Source organism: Apus apus, chromosome 7, assembly GCF_020740795.1.
Source record: "Apus apus isolate bApuApu2 chromosome 7, bApuApu2.pri.cur, whole genome shotgun sequence".
NCBI classification, from domain to species: Eukaryota; Metazoa; Chordata; class Aves; order Apodiformes; family Apodidae; genus Apus; species Apus apus.
The window spans coordinates 16,092,927-16,112,500 of NC_067288.1; the positions used below are offsets into that span (position 1 = coordinate 16,092,927).

At 41.4% G+C, this 19,574-nt stretch overlaps 1 long non-coding RNA gene across 6 annotated transcripts in view; it reads left to right on the top strand.

Annotated features, from left to right (window-relative positions):
• The window catches only part of LOC127387346 (uncharacterized), a 508,224-nt gene that overhangs the window by 470,491 nt on the left and 18,159 nt on the right, over positions 1-19,574 (top strand). For all 6 annotated transcript variants that reach the window (XR_007890100.1, XR_007890099.1, XR_007890101.1 and 3 more), the window contains 5 exons: positions 1,654-1,799; positions 8,326-8,432; positions 12,353-12,475; positions 17,538-17,591; positions 18,084-18,191. This is a non-coding gene — a long non-coding RNA (uncharacterized LOC127387346). The remainder of the gene's footprint in view (positions 1-1,653; positions 1,800-8,325; positions 8,433-12,352; positions 12,476-17,537; positions 17,592-18,083; positions 18,192-19,574) is intronic.

Below are 19,574 nucleotides of genomic sequence, written 5' to 3' on the forward strand. Positions count from 1 at the left end.
AGTTTCTAACAAGAAAAGAGAGGTAAGTGGTAAGAGATAGGAGTCTGCATGCTTGGTTTCCCACACTCCTGTTACTCACTGCTGATAGGACTGGTCCTTTGGCTTGGCACAGACTTCTTAATTTGTCTGGCCTTTCTGCAGGGTTAACTGGCACAAAAAAAGCCTAGACTTTCTTTATCGCTATATCTAGGCAGCTCACCACAGCTGTACTCTCTCTTACTATTTGAGATTTACTTGTGTCCCTCCATGTTGTGATAAGCCTCTGAATGTCACTGCTGTGAAGGTCTTGGTCCTCTCAAATACTATCCTGAAGTTCAGTGAAGGGAAGTACTGTTTGCTTTGGTTGAAAAGTAGATTGCGTGTGTCAGTATAACAAATGTAAATATGCAAAGTTTTTTTTTATTTTAACAGGAAATCAGAACGTTTGACTTGTCACAAGGCCAGTTTGTACTATGTAGACTTCTGACGTAGTAAGTGAACTTCACTCTATGTTGAGGGCCAGCTCAAGGCTTAGTTATCACTCAGACGCAATATTAAACTATCTTCTGAAAAAGACTTAGGTAGTGCATAAACCTCACACTCTGTGCAGAAGTGCAAAAAAGGAACCTGATTTGGAGAACACTAGGGAGAAATTCTGAAGTTTTACACATCCAAAAGACTACTTTAAAATGCTTTTCTTCTTTAACAAATAAGCCAAGCATGTTGACATTAATTATATGAAATATTCAAAATTTGGAATAATCTATAAAAGAGCACAGATGTATACCAAAGCCTACGCAAATAAGAGTGTGGAGCTGTTCTTCAGGTAACACATTTATTTATAAAAATAAGCCACATGCTCTGTGTTCTGTTTAACTGGTAGAACATCACAAGAAGTCCTCTCCCTCCTGCTCTTACTCAACATGGTGAGATAGTTACATATCTTCAGCACATCCTAACATGCATTCCAGGGGTTCAGAATCCTCTGGTGGTAAATTTCCTTCGGTTTCAGAAACTACTGGAATTTGTAACTTCATTTATATTTTTCAGTCTGTGTCCCTGAGCTTACTAGTGATAGAGGTGTGCGTTAGTGTTGTTCATAGTCTCTTACTAACACTGTGAAGAAAACTTCATCCCTTCATCTCAGTCATCCTGAAGAAATAATCTTACTTTTGATATACTTACTTCATGGTGGAAGAGTTCTCTTATGGCAGTGCCATGACCAACAAGCTTAGCAGGCTGAATTACTCCACCTCTGCCCCATTACCTGCTCCTGCCATCTTAGGCACTGCCTCTGGACAGGTGAGAAACACTTCACTTCTCAGGTCAAACTTCTGTACCAAGTCTGCTACATATTTAAGGATACACCTTAAATTAGATGAGATGTGTATCTTATGTAGGAGCTGCTCTGTGGTCATTGTAGATTTTTACTTGGCTGGGCTGTGTTTGGACTGGCAAGCTTCCTGGAGCCTGCTCCACAGTCTCCAAACTATCCTATAAATGCCACGGCTTAGCACTTTTACTCTTAGAAACACCTATCTGCAAGGGCAAATGTTGGTAGTGAACAAGTTATTCTCTCTCTCATGAACAGTAGAGAACACTGATGTTGCCAGTGTTGGTTCAGGTTCCTTGCATTCTCTTAATTTACCTAAGAGTCCTCTTAACATTTCACAGGTGTTTCCAGAGCTACTATGTCTGCACAAGTTCCAGAAACCTCATGATGAAGTGACTGCTTTCACATCTCGGATTCAAGCCCCTTAAAGGATTTGAGGAAAACTCTTCAGTGCTGTGGGCAATGAAGAACAAATGTGACCATTTAGGTAAGTTGCAGGTATCGTTACAGACCTTTAAAAAGTAGGAAAAAAATATTTGTACTCTAAAATGACAACAGCAATTTATATATTCTCAAGATTTGTCAACAGCTGACCTCCAGTGTAGCTTGAAGATTTTGGTAACCCCGCTGCTACCAGGTCTAGACAGGATTGCCTAAACCACAGATTGCTGGGAGGGTACATAATACCAGCAAAACTGCAGCCTTGGGCCTGCTTTTGCACTGGCAGTTCTGAACATCCACTGCTGGCAGTTCACAGATGTAAAATATTTGAATAGTTGGATTTGTGTTCAACCTAGTGTGCTTGGTCTTAGGTTTTTATGTTTACATCATTTTAATAAGTGTAGACAACTTCTAACTGCAGTGTAAATGGAAAAGCAGCGATTTTTATTGACCCTAGTCACACAAGGGCACCTTTTTACAAAGAGGCACCTCTGAGACATGGATCCATTGAGTTGGATGACATGATAGAAGCAGCACTTCTAGCAGAAGCCATCTCAGAGTTGCATAGGTTTTAGTGGCAACTAAATGCAAAAAAGTGTTGCAGGATGGGAGCAACAGAAGACTATCAGTTAGTTGTGAACTCAGAGTGAAATCTTTTATAATTTCAGCTGTTGGAGGGGCAGATGGTTCTGTTAGTAACTATTTCTTACATAGGAGATCAGCTTTTCTAAACAGCTTTTTGCATCTGCTTTGGATAAAATACATTAAAAAGCCCAAACCCCAGAGCTTTTGCCTTCAGTAGATTAGAAGGAAAAGGAGATGTTACACCTGTGAAATTAAATTTGACTCAAAGATAATTTAGGGTGATAATAAAGGTGAAAGTTCAGAATCTCTCTGACCTATTGTGATATCCATACAAAGCATGTTGACCTGCTGTCTAACTTTTTTTGGGTTTACTTGAAGCCTAAAATTTGGTTACAAAGAGAGAGACACCTAAGTCTCTTACTGTTTAACTGAGGAAACAGGAATTTAACCATAAAGAAAAAGTCCTACCTCACCCCAAAAATCACTAAGCTCAAGTCAAAGGTTTTACCTGGGGCTTTTCTGGAGGCCAGCTCAGCCCCATGGGTGATATCCCTGTCCCTGCAGGAGTCTGGCAGGGCAGTGAGAGTGCCAAGCACCTCTGAATAATGGGAGGGATATCAGAGAGGGATGTTTCTTCATGTTAATTAGTAGTATTTTGGTGGTTTCTGCAGCCCATGGTAACCTCCTCAAGACTTGCAGTAAAGGAGAGGTAGCTGAGGATCTGTGGTGGAGGCTGGAAGCTGATTTATATGAGCTCTTCTTTTTCTGAGCATTGAGTGTGTCGTTCCTCTAGCTCCATTTACAGACCATGCCATTGACTGTCCAGGCTGGGCAGCCCAGTGTCAAAAGGAAAGGAGCCTTTTGCCCATCACTGTCAAATAAATCTGGCCCAAATCTAAGCCCTGTAAAATGTGAGAAAATGAGAGATTCGATTATCCATATGGATCACTCTGGATTTATTCCAGATTGCTTCATTAATAGCAATCAAAGACATCACTGTAATGGATTTTTTATCCTCAAAATTATGATCATGAGGAATTTGTTCTGGCTATTGATTTTGAAAAGGCTTTTGATTCTCTTCAATAGCCTTAACTTATTTCAGATTTAGGTAACAGTAGGATTTGGTCTTAAATATGTTAGATAGGTCAATCGTTTTAATCCTTTATTCAAATCCAGAGTTATGTTAAAACTAATGACCATAGTTTGAAGATGATTTATATACTGGGGTTTACACAGGAAAGCCCTTTTTCTCTGATACTTCTGCTGTTACAGAGGAGCCTTTGTTTTGGGAGAGATCAGTGTTCTAAGGGAGAAGTCAGTTTTTCATTCTGCCATTTGTTGGGGAATGTTATTTTTTTAATGAAGATTTTTAGATATTATGCTGGAAGTCACTGACTGTTCATGTTTCTTCTTTGTTAATTGGGGTAAAACTCTTAAAGCCATTAGGTGATTTAAATGTAGCTCTATTTGAGCAATATCCTTTATTGGATCCCCCATTATCCTTTAAACATCTTGGTGTGCAAGGGATAAAATTAGAAAGAATTTGTTTGCTTTAAATTGCCAGCCTCTGCTTGATAAAACTATTAGCTATTTAGCTAATTGGACTGCTCTTCCATTATCATTAATTGGCAGAATTGATACAATTAAAATGGGGGCTTTAGATAAAGTGTTTGTGTTTTTTCTGAGGTATTCCCATCAAGCTCCCTAACATGTTCAGGGAGCCTTATGTTCTACAATTAGTTTTCTTTTCAGGGTTGGAGTTAAATTTAAGATTAATTTTGAAACTCTGCAGCTTCTCATAGAGTCAGCTGGACTGGCTCCTGCTAATTTTATTGTTGGCTTTGGCTGCTCTGGTACAACATGTTGTTTCATGATTTAGACAATCCCCAGCATTATGTGGCTGTGAGTGCGTGGGGCAGCGCAACCACAGACTGAGCAAAATCAGGCCCTCTGGAGCACACCCCCTACTTTGCAGAAGGTCATGGCAAGTCTTACTCCCTTGTGTCCTGCAAGGTGCTAAACACCCATTATTCCTGGACCCACCAAAGCATTTTAACACAGCCATAACTTTTAAGCACACATACAGGCCCAGTAACGCCAATTAGCTTACTCATACTAGTAAAGTCTGCGCTTGGTTGGGGCCACAGTAATCATCACCTTGTCAGTTTGAGAGTTCCCCATGAATCCATTGCAAAATAGCACATGTTCTTCCGCTTACACCTTGGCTGTGCTCTCAGCTGGCACTGCCCTCCAGATGAGCAGAGGGAAGGCACTGGGTTTTGAGGAGAGGCTCCACCAATCCTGCTCTTTCCCTGTGGTCAAAGTATCAAGAAACCGCACCCTCTGTTCCTGCTATTCCTGGTGGACATGCCATCTTTTTTAGGCTGCTAGTACAAATCATGCTTCTCCCTCCTAATAGTACAATTCACATCAGCCATTGGCCTCAAATAAATGAATGGGCCACAAGAAAATAAAAACCAAATCACGCCTCTATCAAGCGGAGGTCTCATTGATAAGTAGGGTCTCTATTAGCCAGAATTAGTCACCTGGGTTTGCCTTTTGCACCAGAAGATAAGAAAACCAGAGGATGATTAATTCAGCAGCACCAGGAGGATGTTACCCCTCCCATACAGCTGGCTGGTGTGGACAGTTTCAAAATCACACCATAAGGGCAGTGGCTGCATCACTGAATATAACCCCAACCCTTGCTTCACTTCCATCACCATTTTATATAGTGCTGGGGTAGCCATATTTGTTCTGCACCACCCAAAATGCTTATAGTGGGACTTCCTTCTCTTGCAAGCCATGTGACACTTGCAAGCCATTTAAAGCTGCTTAAAATAACTTGTATCAAAAATATAAAATTGCTTTCTGCAAAATAAATGTTAAATATATGCAGATATAATTTTAGTTTTTAAAAAAATGCAGTTCATTCTCACAGACAAATATGTCTGTAACAGATACAAACACTGGAGCAATCTTGATGCAGTACTGCCCTGCTTAATTCTTTTGAGTGACTGTAGTTTATAGACAATACCAAAGTCATTTCATGAAACACATCATGCTTCATGGGTTAATCCTGATTTGGCTGTGATGCTTTGCTTTTGGTATTATCTAAATTGTTTTGCCCATCTCTTCTTCATTCATTTTGTCTATCACAAACACCATTCTACATGAGTTTCACTCATACATTTATATGTAAATTATTCCTCTCTTTAAGGAGATAGGTCCATCAACTGATACAATACCCCGCGGCACAAAGAAAGAGGCATTGTTTACTTTTGCATGAAAAGCCATGAAGATGGAGCACATGGTTTATAGGATAGTAATTAATTATTTGGATGCTTGACCTTAAATCAAACTCAACCCAGCTAAGCTTGGTGGGCGGTGGAATTGAAATGTAACGGATAACAGCTCAAGAGCCAACCATATACTAGGTCTAGCTTGCACAGCTTGTCCCATATTGACAAGCTCAGCTGAGCACCTTTGCAATGAGTGGCTGATTGTCCTGGTTTGAGACAAGCAGGACAGAAGCTCCCGCGGCCGCGCTGACCGAGGCCGCTCCCGCGCCCGGGGCTGCGGCAGGTCCGGACTGGGGGAGGCGAGGCGGGTCAGGTGACCCAAACGGGCCAATCGCAGCGCTCCTGCCCAGGGTGCGCAGTGTAAAATGGCTCCTCAGAGCCCGCTCTGGCTGCTGGGCTGGGCCTGTTTGTTTGTTTGTTTGTTTGTTTGTTGGATGCTGACCCGCTCCTGCGTCCTGCTTTCTTGTCAGAGAAGAGCATTGTTTACCGAGACAGGTGACCTTCTCCAGCCTCTCTGAGTAGGACCGGCTTGGCTGTTCCAAGGCTGTTGTGGACTGTCACTGGGGCCCTGGACTGGGGCACCCCCACCTGCTGCTGAGTCCGGTTTGGCACTTTTCCAGTCAGGAAGTAATTACCAACTGAGGAGTGTGGGTTCCATATTTACATATTTGTATATATTTGTAATTCATCCTTGTTATTATTACTGCTTCATTAAGCCTATTCTAGGGGGATTTTTCCAACCTTAAAGTCCCACTTGCTTGTTCCCCTTATTATCTTCCCTTGGGAGGGTAGTGGGGGAATAACAGAGAGGTTATTGGCTAAAACCATGACTGAGATGAAGTACGTCATCACAGAGTCACAGGGCTGCCTTCTTTCTGCCTTGGGGATGGAGTGTATCATGGACTAAGGTTGAACTGCTGCTCCAGGTCTTGGGATGCTCATTCTAGGGAGAAAAAGAGCATGTAAGTCTCTGGGGCTAACAACCTGGCATGTCTGATGAGCACTAAATTCACTGTAACCTAAGGCACCTTGAGCTGAGGGGACTGTTGTGGCTCCCTCAGGACAAATGTGCGCGCTCACCAGTGCTGTTAGAAACCCTGGACTCCCAGGGAAAGAAGAGGAGGGAGCAAAACCAAAACTGCTTAGAATAAGTCACAAGTCAACTACCTCACAGTAGTAAGTGCCCTGATTCTGTGCTGATTTGTATTTCTGGGTTGTTTGCAGTAAATAAGGAGCTTCACATTGATGTAAAATTCACATGAAGGAGATGAATCAAGCCCAGTGGGAACAGAGGAGCTGCAATGCAGGAGCCAGTGATCCCTGTGCAACATTTAAGCTACATTAGGAACAAAAACTCCTAATGCAAGCAGTGCTATTTATTTGCTTCCATCAGCTGTGAATTTGGCTTATTGTGACTGTAGAAGAAGAGTCTAGAATAAGGGACATTTCTGGGCTGAAACATTACTGGCATGGCAAGCCTTTTCCTCCTTTGAAAGTAGAGATATAACTCTGTATATCATTAACTAAGACAATAATAAATTAATACAATAGCCAAGTAATAGTGCTGTAATGCTTTCATGTATGAATTGGAATGTGAATACTGAGCTTTTCATTTCATGGTTGAAAAATACATGAGTTGACCCAAATATTAATTTCTGCATTTCAATCATTTACATATCATGGGTCAATAATAATTTCTTGCACAAATGACTTTTCAAATGAGAAGCAGTATATTGTAATGGTCTATCCTATTTACAAACATCTCGTTGTTTTCCCAACTTAGCACTTAGTATTTAAAATATACTGGACCAGATACCGTTTGCCAAATACAATACAAAAATGGCTCATGTAAAATGCAGAGAGCATTTTCTTTTACTATTATCCATAATTTATAATGCTTATAAACCATGGAATGGCATGCCCTGTCCCTGGCAGGCCCCGGCCTCCACTTTGGAATGGGCATGATTTTCCACCAATGGTTCAGGAAACCTGGTACCTCTTTCTGCTCTTTCCTGACCTTAAAAATCTCACCCCTTTGAGAAGCAATCCCTCTGAAGATCCAGCACTGTCCAAAGGGCTAATGGTGGTTTTTTTGAGATGTTTAATACATCCCAAGATTTCTTTACTACATGCAGTGACATCCAACAAAATGCCTAGGGTGTCTTTTTTCAATTACTTAAAGCTAAAATAATATAAATAACCTTGCTTTTTACTTACTGGTATTGAACTTAGTCCATAATTTCAGGCAGTTCATTGTTTCCTCATATTCCACCCCTTTATTAGGCAACATATTCCAACAGAAACCTTGTGCCTTGGAGTAAATAGTGTTCAAGTCCTGAATTAATCAGGAACTGGTGCAACATATATATGCTACCCAGCAAGATAAATTTACACATCTGCCTTTTCCCCTAATTATAATTCCAGGGGTTGAATGTCAACAGCATATGGGTATATATCCTCATAGAGGCATGCAAACACACACATACAGGCACACACACTGTACATTAATCTCTCTTGGCTTATCTGTTGCTGTCTTTAATTTGTATACTTCAAAATTGAGTGGTGAGGTCATTTATTAGACTGTTTCTGTGAGTTTTATGTAGTGATAAGAAAGCAGTAACATGCAATTTGTTTTTATAGAACTCACTTTTGTAACTATGATCTAAAATTTCCTTTCTTTAACAGAATGGTGAGGAAGAAGAGCTTTCAGAGCTAACTAAGAGTTAACTGACTACGTTTCAACTGTTACCGTTGTCATATCTACATAGAGAGCAGAAGAGAACTGGAGAGATGTAAGTACAGCAGGCCACTGGGAAAAACATAAGTAGAAATTTCTCTTCAGAAGCCTCAGAGCAAATCTTTCCAGTTTGTCTTGATCTTTTCTTTCCTTATTTTTTAAACATAACGTGTGGTGGAAACGATTGTTATTATCCAAAGGACCTTACTTGCTGGCTCACTGCATCTCTGTTTATGAAATGCCATAACAAAAGTGAGCTCACGCTTGTGTGCTTCCAATGCGTGATGTTCCTGTGTGCCAGATGGGCACTTTCATGACTGTATGAGCGTGGATTATTTCATTTCCTACATCTGGGACTCCAAATGGCTGCACAGAATGCCACAGGAGAGAGGCACAGATCTTCAGCTGGGGAAACCTACCTTCATAGGGGAACAGGCTACATCAGAGGGGATGAGGCAGAGAAGCCCCGTGTGATATCTGAAAGTTCACATAAACTAGGGCCATAAGGGAAACCTTTAGAACCAGGAACAAGACAAAAATAAACAATAACTAGTACTGGATGTCAGCTGTGGAGAGAGGGAAGGGAAAACAAACCATAAGCAGTTTCTTGTCTGGCCACGGAAGATGTGTTTGGAATGCTGTTTTGTATTTCAGCTCAGAAACTCTGCTGTGACCTTCAGATATCTCTGGGTATTACAGTTTCTACAGATAGCCAGAGAGAAACATCCTAAGGATAGCTGGCATACACCATCCCATCCCAGTTAATGTAGACTGCATATTGCTCACAGCCCATTCCAGAACTGTGACCAGGCAGCTCTGTAAAAATACTCCAGAATCCTACAGTTTCACTCAGGAATGCTACAGTTTGTCATAAAGCTATTTCAGGATTTGGGATAATTACTTGTTTGTTTGCAGGATAAAAGGGCGCTTTCCTTTTTTTCTTTAATCCCAAAACAATGAGAGCAGATCCTCAGTGTTGTGAGGACCTGGCTCACTACAATTTTGCAGTATGTGTTGCATTACAGAGCCAGCAAATAGGAGATGGTAAGAAGAGATGGAATAGCCTGTCCTATATGTTTGATTGAATTAGCTGTAAGAGAAAAAAATATAGTTAAGCCAGTGGCTTCCTTAAGATGAAAGACAGCAAGCCCCCGAGAGAACAAATGGAAAAAGTAATGAACAAAAGAAAGCAAGAGCTTGTGACACAAAGTAAGAAAAATAAACAGCAGTTGACTTAACTATTTTGCATAAGATATTTACAAACCACAGCATATTACTGTTTGCTTTATGCATTTTCACATCCTGCTCAGTTTAAAGCAGTAATTTTCTGCAAGGACAACAGAGGGAAAAAAATGCTTTACACTGCTTATATTAATTACATTTTTTCATTACCCGTCATGTTTTCTACAGGCTTGTGTATTATTACTGTAAAATGTAATGAAACAGAAAAAGAAAAAAAAGAATGGACTTCTGGGAAATTTTCCAATTCTTGAAATGCAATGTTAATTGAGTGCTATTTTTAGGTCATCACAGATAGAGCTGAACCCATTGCCATCAGTGCACAGAATGGGGACAGCCGAGGTGCAAAACAAACTGGGTGAGGATATCAATTTCTACTAATGGAGAAAAAGAGATAAACAAACTCCCCAGAGGGGCGGTTCCTGTTGGGTTTGGGGCAGTTTCTGTTTCTTGATGTAAAGTTCTCAAAGGGGAAATGACAGGGAAGGAAGCAAAGCTTGCTAGCATGGGTCCAGGGCCCACTTGTCCATGGGTGCTCCTGAAGGACATGCAGTGACTCCTATGACGGGAGGGAGAGCAAAGGATTTGGTGGCTGACTTCAGCTCCAGGAGGGAGGGCACTCAAAGTCAACATAAAATGAAGTCCCCCAAAATGTATCAGAAATGTGACCCCTTCAATTTATAGATCTCTTAAAAGGCTGCCAAAAATCAATTATTTTAATTTGTATATAGTGCAGCCATGGACTGATTCAATTTCTTTTGAAGTATTTTTAAACAGCCATTGCACAAAGCCATCCTCTTTCCCATATGCAAGAAATGAAAACCACAATTTCTCACAGTCGCTTTGATTGTGAGAAAAGACACAAAGGACTCTGCAAGCAAATCTGAAGCTCCCCACTAAGTCCTTTAGCTGGGTGTTACCTTTACTGTGAGTACCATGAATCAGCGTAGCTCTACCACTCCCTGTATTATCTGCCTCTTATCCCAGATAGTGCACACAAGGTGTTTGAGCCAGTAACATCTTCTGAAGACCAGAGGAAGTAGGTATTGGTACTTCTGGGTGGGTCAAGATTCCCTTTGAAACAGAAGAAGTAAGTGGAAGTACCAAAATTATATATCCCGTTTTTCTCTTTGTTTTGATGCTACTGGAGAGTCGGTAACCAGCCTGTAGGTATAAGAGACACCTCTCCACTCATATTGGACCAGGTCATCAAAGGCGTTTTTGGCAGGATCCACAAAGACACTCAAGCACCCAAAGTCACATTTAGCTTGGAACAAAAGAGCTTACATTCTGTCACCTTTCTTTATTCACTACAAGTTTATTTGCTTTTCTCTGAATCTGTTAATCATCTGAGGATCTAGGCTCATCCTTTTTCCAATCTGAGCTCAAGAATCCCGTATATTCCCAAGGTGCACATGAAATAGGAGGCACCAGTGTGGCTATACTTGACCTATGCAGTAACATGGGCCTCAGCTGTCCATCATGAACTTGTGTTCAGTTCTTACCTAGCTTCAAATCTCAGCCCTCCGCTTAAGTCACATAAGCTGTGACTTAAAAAAACACCACCTCAGTGCGTTCCAGATGTGTCTCCTCACCCATACCCTGGCAGATTTTACACTGATGTAGAACTACAGATTTGCCTGGCAAGGCTTAGATGGATAAAAAACCAAAGTGAAGCAAAACACAAACTGAAAAGTTAGTTTGCACTCCAAACATCTCTAGTGCTAAGACAGAAAATCATAACTATCAGCCAATGTAATTTTCTCTCTTTTGACACGTTGAATTAAGACTGTTGAGCTCAAACACTTAGAGCAAAATTGACAAATGTTTCCTTTTAGGAATGCTGCATCAAAGCTATTCACTTTTATAGCTAGACACCATTTAAGCCAAGGCAAGGCATGTGCACACACTGCCGTGCACCCACACACAAGGCATATGAACTGTGATATTCTGTTTGCAAATGAAGAAAGAAATCCTTCTCCTTCTGACTATGCTTGTACTGCCTCCAACAGTGGTGCCAGCATTTGGACTTCAGTTAGCCAATCCAAGTGCCCAAGCCTGTTGCAGCTTCACTATGGGTCTTCCCTCACTATTGGCTTGTTGGTCTTCATCAAGACCAATCTCAAGCCTGTCAGCTAACCCCACACTTTCGCTTCTCACTAGGACAGACTCCTCCTTATGAATTACTCTCCTTTGCTAGGAAATTGATCTGTATCCACAGCCTTCCGATGGAGAGTCAAAACACTTTTCCACAAAGGCCCCGGTTTTGTTCTTTCTCAAGGATTCAGTTCTCCTTAGCACCCCAAGTTGTTCTTGTAGGCAGCAGTCCAGAAATAGCAGGGCTCCTTTGCAGACCAGACCAAGTACATTTTTTTATAGTGGGATGATAGGAACAAATGGTGAAGGATACAGGAGGAGCAAAGGCAGCCATGAAACCACAAAGTCTCCCTGAGTATGGACAGCCAGATCCAAGCCAGCTGGATCCCACTACACCAGCCCTAGTGGAATGGCTCCCATGTGAGATAGCCTCTTCAATGCTCAAGCTATGGGGGAAAGGGCAATAAATTAGTTTATTCCAAGTTAAACCTACAGTGTAAATCATGAAGTCAGTATTCAAATAGAAATTCAGATTCAATATAGTGTCCTAAGATACATGTAGCCATTAATTATATGAGAATTTTGCCATAGCTTTAACCAGGACTAGGTTTTTAATCTCTGGAATTTTCATTTTTTCAGTTGATTAGCTGGCACCTGCCCTCTATTGAAAGATGATCACAATGCACCTGAAGAATTGCAGTAATAAGCCAGTCAAGAGGCTTTCCAGGATGGACCCATAGAGACTGCAGTCTGGATCAATAGGTGGGTTTTCATCAGAGAAAGGGGATTCAAATGTCACTTTGAAAATTTCACTTCGATGTGCTCATTTTCAGTTTCAGTTGTGTTGAGAATGGCTTGTAGATTTAAACTCTGACTCAGAGCAGGAGAATGAGAGTCCATTCGTTTTTATGAAAAAAATGCCATTCCAGGCCATAGCCCTAGCATAAATGAATTTGGCATGTTCAGGAGTGGACTATCACTTCCATGATGAAATCAATGGATATAATTTAAGCTTTGTTCAGATGAAGCCTCAAGCTTGCAGCCAATGCACCAAATGTTTATTAGTGTTCAGAAGGTCAGATAGGTACTGACTGCAGTCAAATGCTTTCAGAGAGTTCAGTTGTCTTGATCCGAGGAAGCAATAGGCAACAGTGCTTAAATACGTTCAGGCTGTGGGATTTTCAGCAGCCGATGTGTTCCCTACTCCCCTGTGGCAACAAGGTGCCTTGAAGCTTTAAAAATCTGAAGCAGTATCTGTGGAAGTCTGCCTCTAATTTATTCAGCAGCCCTGACCCACTGGGTTGCACTTGAAACCATGAGCACTTTACAGAGCTCTGCTTTGCAAACTACTCTTTCGAATAGCTGTGGGTAAAAAAGGAAAGGAAATGTATTGTGGACCACAACTGACAGGAAAACACCATCAGCAGTGATGGGCTAGCTAGGATGCTAGAAGATACCATTGTACACATCAGAAGCAGATCCAAAATTAAGCTGGAGTTGACTTTACGATTTAAAGGTTTTGCAGATGTTAAGCTTCCCAGCCTCTGTGTGTCCCCTGCCAAGGATCTGCTCTGCTGCAGGTGAAGAGGCCCTGCTGGGCAGCATGACCAGCATGCATGGGCTCGAAGGCTTTGGCTGCTACAGTGTTGGCACCCAATTTATGTTACACTCAGGAGGACCCAGGTGCTGAACTGGGTGTCTGTGCTCACACATGAGCCTTTCAAACAGAAAATGTAAGTGTGCTGGTTTCTGAATACTTCTGTAGATGAGCCAGCATGTGACCTGTGTGATTCCCTTGGAGTCCTACCCAGGGTAGATTTCAGAGGAGGCAGTGTTCTCACCCAAGAGGATGGACATTTGTGATCTTAATAATTAACTCTGTATTATCCGGGAGGGTGCTAACACCCAAACAATTAAATGCTTCTAACAGGGAAACCCCAGAATGACCTGTGCTGCACACACACAGTGCTGCCTCCAACACTGCACTCCTGACAGCTTAAAGAGAGTGGGCTTCAGAGCCATCAGCTCTGGGTATCAGGAATTTTGTAGTAGTACTAGAAGGTGGTGTATTCTCCACTCCATTTAACTGGTTGTATGCCAGTGAAACACTGTTGAAGTCAATGGAGTTGCACTGCCATAAAACCTGATGCAACAGAGCGAGTATCCAGCTTGATATATTTAATATCAATAAAGTTAATAATGTCAAGAGAGTCCAGAGCAGCAGGCAAGACTCACCCCTGGCCTCTCTGATTTGCCTCAGTAGATAGGACCTTAACCCTGTCATTTTCCTCAAGTTTTTTTAACTTGTAATCTTCCTGGATATCATCAGCATAAAGTTCACCTCCCAAGTAATTCCTCAAACCCAAGCATATCCCTATTAAAATATAGGGATTTGAATAAAGATTACCTCCCTTAAATGGTATCCTTTGAAATGGGGCACTGTGCGTAAAAGGCCTGCCAGTTCCCGTCAGAAGGGTTAGCTGCAGTCTGGGGGACTGGAAACACTGACTGGAGCCAATTTCTTTTTTTCTATTTGTTAATCCACTTTGTCCAAACAATATGAACATTTGGTGCATTTAGCTCTAAATATGTCAAATACTCCTTTACAAAAGGACTTCCAAACACTAAAATCATCTCTTAAGATCAGGGTCATTGCCTGAGCTCAAAATTATCCTTCTCTACACAAATAAACACACACACAGGCTTACTTTGTCTGCACTGTAGAAATTGTCCTGGGATAGCACTGTGCTGTCTGTAGAACCCTGCTAAAAAGCCTGGCTTTCTGATACCAAAAGAGCACTGCAAGTATTAACACATTGTTGAGAGTGGTGAGAAAGAAAAAATAATTAGTTTTCCAGAATGTTTCAAATCTAAAAATAAATGGGCTTAATTTTCACCTCTTGCAGACCAATGGGGGTAAAACAACTTTAATTAGTGTAACAGGACAATAGGAATGAAATTGGCTTGGTCACAAGATTTTTGCAGGATGACACTGATGGTATTACTATCCAACTTCAAAGATTTGGAAAGATGTGGCTGCTAACACTGGAGAATAGAAACCTGTTTTTCATCAACTAGGCTGGCCTGACAAATTAAGTCTGTGGAGTCATTAGATTAAGATAAGAGCTTATCTCCTAGACTGACATTTATTCAGAGGTTTTTATGCTGCTCAGCTAGTAATTAGTTCAGTAGAATTTTTAACACTGCTTTGTCCAATCATTTGACAAATTTGAAATACATACTGTTTTGATTTTTAAAATTACTTAAATCCAAGAATACGACGTTATTAGCTCAGAAGGGTTTTGATTTCTGGAAGACTTGAGATGGTGCTAAAAATCTTCAAGCAGGTCAGAAGCGTTGCTTCTGTTGACTTATTTCCATATGCAGATTGAGAGGTCCCTTAAACTAAATTTTTGGACACTAAGCAGCAGATCTCTGTAGCAAATCTGCAGTTTCTTTCATTCCCATCCATTTTGTAATTCTGCTGCTTTACAGGAGCAGGAATACAATGAAGGCTGCACTCCTGCTCATTAACACTTGTCTGCCTCCTTCAGCACTCAAGTTGTGATTTCAGGGAAGGAGTTTCAAAAGGATTCTTCTCTCGTATGGCTTATTTCATGGGATAAGGGTTATTTTTCCTGTCCTAATTTCCTTTTAATAACAAATGGATTGTTCTGTAATAAACCAATGCATTACATTTGGACACACGTTTTAGCATTGTTTTAGGCTAAAAAAGTCTCCATTTTTCTCTAAACAGCTTGTTTTGAGTAAATGAAGATCAGAATTGGATTAATAATTAGTGGAAGAGTGTTTGTTTATGAACTTTGATGCATTTTTTACAGCTCCATCCTGTTATTGCTGTTAGGACATTTGTTTTGTCCAACGTGCAGCCATCTCAGGATCTCTGGTTGTCACCTTTAGAAATGCTCAGTCACTAAATTACTTTACTCCTATGATTACTGGCTTCCACCCAAAAAAAAAAGACCCAACGAGATAAAACTGTGAGCTCTGAAAAGACCCAGATGATCACAGACTGCCTGTTTGGAAAACAGATCGTCCTTCTTTACATCTTATTGCCAAGACCCCTGAAGTCCATGGACTCACAGGCCCAGCAGTTGGTTGCAGAGGGTGACCAATGTTGCCTGCAGTCCTGAGCCCGAAACAGCAGTGGTAGAATGGGACCAGGGTCTGCATGCTGGCTCTTCATGTCCACTTCTATGGGTTTGGGTTTTCCTAGCATTTATATGACCTCAAGCATGAGAGAAGTTAAGCATCTTGTAAGCACAACAACTCTTCTGCGGTGCTGCAGATGGGAAGGAAGGCACAAAGTTATTTCAGAGCTTTACATAGCCAGGAGCAAAACCTCACTGCCTTCCACTTTCTGACCCAGATTCATGACCTAGACCTGCCCTGACTATTGTTTCAGGGCAGATGCTTTCAGCCTTCTGTGATAGTAAGGCCCCTGATACTTCCTACTGGAGGTGTGAAACCCTATTATCTCCACGACAGTCACTGCCACTGGACATCCCACCATCCCTGGTTTGCAGGTGGACCTCAGGTGAAGTCAAGGGTGTCTAGAGGTGGATATGGAGACAATACATGTAGCAATGGTCATAAAATGGTCTGGAAAGAAATTTGTGTTAAGTAAATGCAGCCACTTGCATCAATCCCCCAAAGCTTCAAGTACTGTTTGGCAGACAATTTTTTTCCCCTCTAAGTTTTCACTGTTAATGCTGCCTTTGCTGTCAGCCAACTAAAAAATCTTACGTAACTCTCGATATATAACTCACTTCCTGTCAGGGTTGGCTCAGCAGAAAGTAGTGGAAGCTGTTCCTGGACCTTGGGTAAGTATTAGGTAAAGACCCAATTTCTGATGTCTCTTAAGGAAAAGCATGACTTGAACAGAGGGAGGAGGAGGGATTTAAATGCAAGTTCCCCAGGATTTGTGGCAGCAGCATCCCTGTTTTCCTGGGTTTGTTTGCTTTCCTGTTTTTGCATTGCTATGTTGTATATTGCCACAGAGGCTAAGTCGTGTCAGCACTACCCAGGCAAGCTTCAGACTGTGTGGCTGTGAGATAGAAAGGGAAAGTTACCATCACCCGACACACACACGCAGACACAAAACCCAGGAAAGCTCACACCTTTGGGACAAAAAAACAGTAATACGAAACTATTAAGTTTGGATGAGCTCTGGAGATAACAGCATACAGATGTCTTTTGATGTTGTCTGTCATAGCTATCCATCAACAGTGCTGGCTCATGGGGCAGTTCCCTGGCCCCAGAGCCATTTCAAATGCCTCCTAGCCTGCTGTCCATCCATGGGGCTTTGTCTTACAGACTGCTGCCATCCTCCTGTACTTCCATGAGAGCTACCATTGTTCTGCACCTTTACTTTGGGTCAGCAATTTAAAGACAACTGCTGCTTGATGGTGCACGCAAAATGAATTATTAGTCTTGGTTCTGGTCTATATGTCTGGAGACTGAGACCTTCACTGGCCCCACACAGAAGGCCAGGGGCTGCCAGAAGCAAAAGAGGAGTTCTTAACAGGTCAAGGGAAGGGGCATCGCAGACTAATAAACTCTGTTACTACAAGAAGAACTTGGTTCAACTTCTGGTGCCAGAAAGGACAGCATGGACTGGCAAGTAAATCAGTAAATCTCCATGAAGGTAGCAGAAATAGAGGTGAGAGCACCATGTTTATCTCAGTCTACTTAGTAAGTAGTGAGATACTGCAAAAAGAGAATTTGGAGATTTAGCAGCAGGAAGGTGTCACTGAATGGCAGTAACAGTACAATTATGCTTTACTCTGCCTTCCATTTGCAGTGTCCTTCTCTCAAGTGGATGATTGTTCTTCAGCTTTTGGCCAAGGTCAGACAGGTAAGAGATATTTTTTTCTTAACTTACTAGTGTTCCTAAGCAATTTTTAAAATGAGAGAAGAGGGCAATAACATTTTGAACTGGCAAATAAGTTTTCAGTGTAACCAGAAAATGCTGTCTGTCAACTTAGACATTACTCTGATTTTGTTTTGATAGCTTTTGGCTTCTAAGTTTGGTACAAGGAGTACTTATGTCCCAGAGAAAAATGTACTTACCCTTTTAAACTGGATTCCATAGGCTGAAATTTATCCATGGAAAATGTTTCATAGTACAGTAAATTATGCAGCAGGTTCCACGCAAACATCCTTCACTCTCTGAAATGAAGGTGAGGACTCAGTAGCACAAGAAAATGGTGTAGCCATCCAGGTGTTTGTGTGTCCTGCAGGCATCTAACACTTCCTGCAAATAACTACACTTTGCACTTCTATATCATACATCACGCCACAGGGCAACCACAAAGGTGGAGTAACTGCCTCTATTTCTGTTTTATAGGTACTTAGCACTTCTGAAATGCAAACTCAAGGCAGGTTGTGTTGAACATCTAAGCTTGGAGAAGACTGTCGGGAAAGCTGATGGAAATGATGTGCTTAAATATTAGTGGTAAGCCAAGTGGTCAAGTGGTTAATGCAACTGCTGGTGGGTGGGTTCCCTCACACTGTGTGAAAGTCCCACTCCAGTATCCCAGGCTTCTCCCCATTTTGCTTTTCTGTTGTGCAGCATTTATTAAACCCTTTGCTGTGACATGCCATTGCCAGTGTGCCAAATCCTGAGCAAATCACATCCTCTGTTCTTCTGTAGCAGATTTGTGAGATAATCTATTATAGATTAATCATTTCAGTCTTATGGTACAATGTAAAAAATAAATTGGGGTTATGAAGCTGGAGGGGAGCCGCTTGGGGGGTGGTGTGTTCTCATTGATGCTCCTTATTTGACTTGGAAAACAGTGTCATGATGAGATTTTTGAAACTGATTGTTACCCCATGGAATCCAAACCACAAGGTAAAAATGCTGTGGAGTAAGTTTCATCTCCACAAATACCAGCTCAGTGTTGAACTGGAGGCGATTTCTGGGCTCTTTCCTTCCCTTTGCTCACAACATGAAACATATCTGGGATCCATTACATCTCTTTAGAATAATAGGTGGCAGAAGAATAAATAGAATAAAATAAAAGCCAACTCCTTTTAAGGATGGAATATCTGCTGGAGATTAAAGTATCTAACCCAGGAAAATAACGCAGGCCAGGAATACAGCCAAATATACTATATGAAAATATTCATTTGCATAATTTTAAATATTCTCTAACATTTTACAAGCTCCCAAATGTCAGGCAGTGAGTAATATGCCTAGTACTGTAGTCTTTGTTAAACTCCCAAATGAATCATAGCAGGTCCTTCGTGTCTCTGATCCAGAGCAGGGGTTCATGGATAGTGAGAAGCTATTCTCCCCCTTAGCTCCCTGGTCTCTTCTGCAAGAAAGGAAGATCCACAATCCTCTCAGAATTGGATATGAACTGGGAAATTAGACATTTAGTTCTACCTGTGCTGCCATGTACCATCGACCTAGACATCAAGGCTTTATCCTGCTATCACCTACAGTGACTGCATGACATGCTTTAACTTCAGAAGGATGGCAGAATATTGCAGGAAACACAAGGGATGGGAAAACACTATTTTCATTTTTTTTTCCTTGGGTGCGAAGTAAATCAAACCAGTCCATCCTGAGTTATATATCATATAAACGTGCAATGTGATATGTATCCAATGACTTGTTTTTCACTATGGTAGCTGTTCACAATCTGTAAGTCAGATGGAACATAGCAAGATCTCCTAGCTTGAAATGCAAAGGTGTTTTTTTAAGATATGCTGGGTTTGTTTTCCATACCAAGAACACTGGCTGAAGAATACAGCTGCAGATATGTGCCAAAGCATATTCAGTAGTGATTTACTCAAAAGATAGGGTAACTGGAGGCTCTTGCAGAGTTCT